Consider the following 7,247-nt stretch of genomic DNA (forward strand, 5'->3'; position numbering starts at 1 on the left):
CCTAATTCTTTTTTTTTGCCTAAAAAATGCATCACCAAACCTGGGAAAATTAGTTTTCAATGAAAAATAATTTCAGGAAAGAATCCTTATGGTTGACAAACATGACCTTAATTAATTATTATTTACAAGGCTACTGTAGAAGCCCATATACTAAGATAGATCAGGACCTATTATAATTAGAGGAATGCTAAACTAAAGGGCCTATTGACTTTGGCGACGTGTAGCCAATGGGGGCACCCTTTCAGCTTATTTTTGCAAGGGTGCCCCTGAGTATAGTATTCCTCAATTAATTAACTATTATTTACAAATATTTCTATATGAATATAAAATTACATTAGAACCTGTCCTAAATTTATACTTCAATAGAAAATCACCTGTCCAGACCTGCCGATCGAATAAGTTAATAAGCTAGCCTGATAAGTTAATAATTAACCTGTTTATATTAATACCGGTCTCACTCGTACTTACGGTATTGACTTGGACATGTTCTATTTTATATGATAATAATTTCTAGGGATACCCCGATGGGCAGTATGATTAGTGCATCCGCCCATTGATCTTACACTGGCCCAACCATTGGCCCACCCATTTAATGGACGATGATCTAAAGAATCACGCTGTTTTAATGATCTGAACCATTTAAATGAACGACATCGATCAGAAGCATAGGAACATTTGATCTGTGCGACTTCATGTCGGTCGAAATCAATGACCATAAAACACTAAGGCCTAGTTCGTTTAAGATTATGAATACTGATTGTGAATGCCAAACCGATTATTGTACTCAAAATTACGTTTAAATCTGAATCCAATAATCAGTTTGGCACTCACAATCGGTTGTCATAATCTTAAACAAACAGGGCCTAATTTGAAGGTAGAATCATATTATACCGTCAGGCGTTGGAATCAGCATCCTATTCTGATTCTGATGTTTGATTCAAAAAAATGAACAGAATCAAGGAAGAGGATATGACACCGGGTAGACTTAAAGGGGGCAAAATGTCAGAATCCTATTCTCATGTAAACATATCGATGGTGGCACTACAATGTTTTGATAATTGCGCTAACTCACCTTGTCTTTTATGGTTTAAACATCTGCCAAAGGTTATTATTGTTCCCAAAAAAACTCTTAAGGGCCAATTAAGAAAAGAAAAGACAAGGTGAGTTTGTGCAATTATTAAAACAGGGTAGAGTGCCAATATCAGGAGCCAATTTTAGTTGTAATTTTTTCATTATGTTTACATGAGAATCAAAATAGAATGTTGATTCCGATTCTTGATTCCAGTGATCCAAAACGCAGCCTTTGGTTCCTGTGTGAAAACCACATGGTATAGTTGCTCAAGTGTGAACGAAAGTGGAGAGAGCATCTGAAGACAAAGGGCAAATGGCATTTTCACCGCTATTTTATTTGTCTTTTCTTTAACATGAAAAAGGGATGAACATGCAAATCATCAACGTAAAAAAGGGTGGAAACGCTGGCAAAGGGGGTGGAAATATCACTTCCCATTCCAGAAATGCTTTGTTAAGAAGTTGAAACGAGCTTATAATAACACTAGTATTCCGGGCCCACATGAGTATAAAAGGGTGGGCCCCACCCCATCAAACAAGAGGTGTAAATTGATGTTCCCACCCTGATGCATATGTTTGCGTACAGATGATGGGCCCCACCCATGAATAACATTTGGAGGTAAAATGGTGGACCCCAACCTATGCATGATGGGTTTGGCTAGAGATGGTGGGCTCCTCCCATCATAAACAAAGGTGTAACTTCGCAGGCCCCACCCCGTAAAAAACATGACGTGTAAAATGGTGGCCCCCACCCTACGCATGGGATTAGGTAGATATGGGTCCACTACATGAAAACATGAGGTGTATACATTTACACCCCATTAAGTTTCTTCTCGAGCCGAAACAAACTTGGAGAGGAAAAAGAAATTTAGGAATGCTAAACTCAGGGTATGAAAGTGGGCCCAATTGGATCCACGTCACCATAGTGCATATATAATAGGTAAAAGTCAAAGGATGTTAAATGCACTATTATGAGGTTCATCTAACTACCTAAGGGGGGATTCCCATACATCCCGTTTTTGCAAGGGCGCCCATGAGTTTAGCATTTTATAGTATAAATACTTTTATATTCCTTTCCTCGGTGCACGTCACCATACATTCTACAGTACAAACTCACAGTATAAATACATGCCCTAGGGCGTGTGTCTTCCACACTCCTCCCTCTCCACCTCCTCTTCACTTTTCCACGCTTTCAACACACCCCCTCCTTTTAATCCTTCCACCCCCTTCTTTTATTCCCTCATGGCAGTTGTTCCCGATACAAAGCTCCCTATAGGAGATGAGGAAAACCCACAAATCTCCAAAATAGAAGAATTTGACTACTCGGGCCGTGCCCAATGGCTCCGAGCCGCGGTTCTCGGAGCAACCGACGGCTTAGTCTCGACGGCTTCCCTAATGATGGGAGTCGGAGCCGTAAAAACCGACGTGAAATCGATGATCCTAGCCGGCATAGCCGGCTTAGTAGCCGGAGCTTGTAGCATGGCTATAGGTGAGTTTGTGTCTGTATATTCTCAATATGATATAGAGGTGGCTCAGATGAAAAGAAAGAAAGAGAGTGGAGAGAGTGAAGAAGAGGGAGAGAGGGCTAAGCTTCCGAGCCCGGTCCGGGCGGCTTTGGCTTCGGCTGTGGCTTTCGCGGTTGGAGCCATGGTGCCACTTTTGGCTGCGGCTTTTATAAGGAATCATACAGTGAGGTTAGGGATTATTTGTGTGGCTGTGACTTTGGCTTTGTTGGTTTTTGGTGGGGTCGGGGCTAAGCTTGGGAAGGCCCCTTTGGTTAGGTCTTGTGTTAGGATTTTGGTTGGTGGATGGTTTGCTATGCTTGTAACATTTGGGTTGATGAAGTTGCTTGGGTCCCGTGGGGTGTAAGTATCAAAAAGAGGGGTAGCTTTGTGTTTTTCTTCTTGTTGTTCTTCTTTGTATTTTTCTTGTTTTTGTTGTGCTTTTAGTAGATCTAAGTGAAGGAAGTATATGTTTGTGGAGTGAGGTTGTTGTGTAGGGGAGAGAGGAAGGAGTGTTTGTTTGTAGTTCATGTCTTCTTACTTTAGAATGGAAAAATGGTGATATTTGTATAAGATCTATGGTTGTTACGTGAACTTCTATCTATTTTGCTTGGGGAAATGCTATTTCCACCCGCTTTTTTTCTTTTCTTTGTCTTCCACTCTTCCTCGATCGAGAAAGACAAAGGGAGAGCGTGGAAATATTGTTATTATTCTATTTTTTTCCTCAGAAAGGTAGGAATATCATTATTATTCTTCTCTTTTCATAATGGAAAAGAAAATGCTAAAGTGATCTGCGAGAGGTCAGAATCTTGGGTTATTTGTATATGTTGTGGGCTGCTAATCTTGTGGGTTTTAGAATATGTGAGATCTCACCGTTTGATCAGTGGTCAGAATCTTGGGTCTATTGTGTATGTTGTGGGCTCTTAATCTTGTGGGTGTTGGAATATGTGAGATCTCACTCTTTGATTGGGTTGAGATCTCACCATTAGATCATCTTGGTGGTAGATCAGGCAAGTTGATCATCTCACTTTTTCTAAGAGTCGCCTCTGCCATCAGATTATATGAGCCATGATGCACTATGGATGTTCTACAGTTTCAGAAGAAACAGGAGGCCTCTTTGGATACCACTAAAAATTATTTGCATATAATCTTATATGCATAAACTCCTTGTTTGTATATAAACTTAGTGGCTAATGTTGGCACTACAATGTTCTTATAATTGCACCAACTCATCTTGTCCTTTGTAATTTAAACAGCTGTCACCAAAGGTTCAGGTCCCAAAAATTTATCAGAAGACAATTAAATATGAAAAGACATGTTGAATTTGTGCATTTATTAAAGAGGAAATTGTTTTTGAGCTCGAGCTCAGATAATCTTATATGTCCATTTCCCCCTCCACTATTGGATGGGTTAGGATTAGGGGTGCAAGTTTGGCCCTGTCAGCTCTGACCCGCCCTGAGCCCGAACAAGGTCAGGGGTGGATTTTCCAACCCTGAGGGCAGGTCAGGGTTCATTTTTTTATCCCCTGGCTCAGGTCGGGTCGGGTTCTGGGTTAATGCCTCGGGTACCCTAATCCGGCCCGACCCTAAGTTTTCTATTATAGAATTGAACCATCTGTGCATTTTTCTTTTGCTAATGCTTTCTATTATCTTGGATTGATGTTTCTTTAGATTATTATTATTAATTGTCTCTGTTGCCCGTCATGTTGTTGAATTCATATTGTCTTATTTTATTCCCTTTCTCTGTTTATTGATAATTTTGTTCTATATGATAAGTGGTTGCTTTATTTTTGGCACTCTTAACAGGTATTTGCACTAGGGTCAATTAGGGCCGGCCCTGCCTAGTCAAGGCCAATCAGGGCGGGCCAGCACTGAGCCCTGTAGGGCGGGCAATGTGTTGAGGTTTTTCGGCGCTGACTCAGGGTCAGGGCCGAGATAATGGGATCCAGGGTTGGGCTTGCAGCCCTAATCCTATGGACCTAATTTTTGGTACAAACCAAATCCATGTAAGGGTCTTTCAAATGAATGCTTTGGATCACCCCAAAAAATGTGGGCCCACATGAGTTTTTGATGCTCGAGCTCAGATAGGTTATTTGAGCTCGAGCTCGGAAACACGTTACTCTTTATTAAATCATTGTAGTGCAAATATCATTAGCAATAAACTTACATGCAAGGGATTTGCTAGCGACCATCGCATGCTAATAAACTTACATGCAAGGGATTTGCTAGCGACTATCGCATAAGGCATTTCACATATGGGCTGTTGCATGCGAGAGCAGCCGCACCGGCTCACTTTTCAGTAGATTTTGTCTTCATTCATGATACGGCTGCTCTCACATGCAACAGCCCATCAGCGAAATGCCTTCTGCGAAGAACGCTAGCAAATTCCTACATGAAAATAATCATTATAAGTAGCTTTATGATAAATTATGTGATAAGTGGGCGTATAAACACGTACTCATCATCCCATCCTAGATATTTGATCCAACATCTGCTTACTTATTGAGGAGCTGCTGTTGGATCCAATATCAAGGGTGGTACTTCTATCGTACCACCATGTGTTAATATATAAGCCCATTCATCATATAATTTCTCGTAGCCTTATATCTCTCTTCTTAGTTATTAATTATGAGTTTTTATGTGGTGTAAGCCCATATTGTCCAGTATTTCTTAAAAAGTAACGGCTTACACCACTGGATGATCCGAACCGTCCATTTGATGGACCACAACATAAATAGGTTGTGCCCAAAAAATCCTATCCATAGGATGATACCAAGCCTCCGATCTGTAGAGGTTTCCATAATATGAAGTTCTTCTATAGATCGGAGTGATAAGATCATCCAATGGAAATGGTTTTTTGTGCACAACATATTTATGTTGTGGCCAAAATGGACGGTTTGGGTCATCCTATGGTATAAGCCGTGCATTACATTTTGAAAAATACCGGACTGTATGGTCTTGCACGATATAAAATCTCATTAATTATATGCATAAACTCTTATTTGTATATGGGGCTTGCTAGCAAGACCAGAATCCATTTTGTAGGAAAACACTTCTAAAACGGGATTTCATTCCGAAAATAAAAACAACAGTGAAAATGACACCGATGATTTAGTCTTTTTCACAATGTTTTTGACATTGTAAAACACTTCTAAGACTTATTCCCACGCTGGAAATACAGAAGTGGTGAAAATGACCGATCGATTAAGCCATTCCCCAACCACCCCCTGTGGGATCAACGTTTTAAATTTCAGTTTTGGAGGTAATTTCGGTCCTATCCGAAACCGAAATTTTAGTCTCGGTAACGGGCGCTCGAAATGTTGTTTTTTGGGCCGAAATTTCAGCTGAAATTCTATAAAGGAATAAAAAATTAATATTTTATCTTAAATTTCGTCGAAATTTCCTAAATTCCAACCGAAATTTGGTACGTTTTGGGAATTTCGGTTTTGGAACGTTTCGGATTCGGTGTTGACCGAAATCAGAAATTTCGGTCCGAAATTTAAAACCATGGTGGGGAGACGTGCTCTCTTTCAACTCCAGTTGGAGAAGACTTGGGATTCTAGCTCTCTTCTTCATTCAGGATATAGTGTTGTTTTACAAAATATAATCTCATCTTGCCAACAGGCCTCTATTTGCAAATTAGGGCTTACCTTGGTTGCATCCAACGAGGCCCTTCGTCTTTAATTTATTGTGTTTCCAAGAAAGAAATGTAATTGAATATAAATAAGAGTTGACAAAGCCGATGGGGATAGCAAGTTAGGGTTTATTTTGTCTTTGGATAAGGCACGGTATCCTTTTGTTCACATTGAGAAGAGAATGAGTATATCCTTTGTTCACATTAATTAAGAAGAGCCCCAAAGGTACGCATACTATACAAGAAATGCAAGCATGTGTAGGCAGTGTTCCCAGAGTCTCAGTTGAAAGGTGTAAGTCACCAACTCCACCCGATTCTTAAGAACTAATCTCTACTAGGACTTCCATATTTTCTTATTGATATTTCCGCGGAAGTTTCTTGTCTTTTATTTAAAAGGCTGTAAAATTGCTCTTACAGTTCCCAAAAAGCGCTGGCAAGCCAATTAAAAAGGAAAAGGCAAGCCTGGACCGCGGAAATATCAAAACATGACAGTGCTTGTAAAAGTATAAAAATAAATAACGCCTTTCTCTAACAGCTTAAGCTTTTGGAGAAGTTGGTAAGTTAACATGGTATCAGAGCCAAAGGTCTCGAGTTCAAACCTTTGGCTATGGTGCTGATATCATTTCCCTTCTTATATTTATATGCTACCATTGACTATGAATATCTAAAATTATAATATTTAGGCCAGTGATAAATGAAACCCCATGTTTCTTAAATTGACCCCTTTTAACCTAAAACCTTAGGGTGTGTGAATAAAGTTTTCATCTGGTGTTTAAGTGTACAACTCACACGCCCTAATGTTTTCCGTTAAAAGGGATCGAATTAAGATAAATGGGGGTCGATTTATCACTCCCCAATATTTAATTTGAAACATGTATAGAATTTGATGGATTTCATCAAAAAAAAAACATAGAGGGAAAGCGCTAACATCTCTATTCTCATCATCTCCCTGGTGACTCCAACTGGAGTAGAAATTATTCTATCAGATAAATTTATGTCATTTCTAACAATTTTTTGCCCCCACCTGATTCAGTAGGGTTAAAG

At 39.7% G+C, this 7,247-nt stretch overlaps 1 pseudogene; it reads left to right on the plus strand.

Annotated features, from left to right (window-relative positions):
• The first annotated feature begins 2,235 nt into the window (after positions 1–2,235).
• Positions 2,236–3,143, plus strand: LOC143887333 (vacuolar iron transporter homolog 4 pseudogene; annotated as a pseudogene).
• Positions 3,144–7,247: the final 4,104 nt, after the last annotated feature.

This window comes from Tasmannia lanceolata, unplaced genomic scaffold, assembly GCF_043159265.1.
Source record: "Tasmannia lanceolata isolate RefF3 unplaced genomic scaffold, GAP_Taslan_0.1 ptg000012l, whole genome shotgun sequence".
NCBI lineage: Eukaryota > Viridiplantae > Streptophyta > Magnoliopsida > Canellales > Winteraceae > Tasmannia > Tasmannia lanceolata.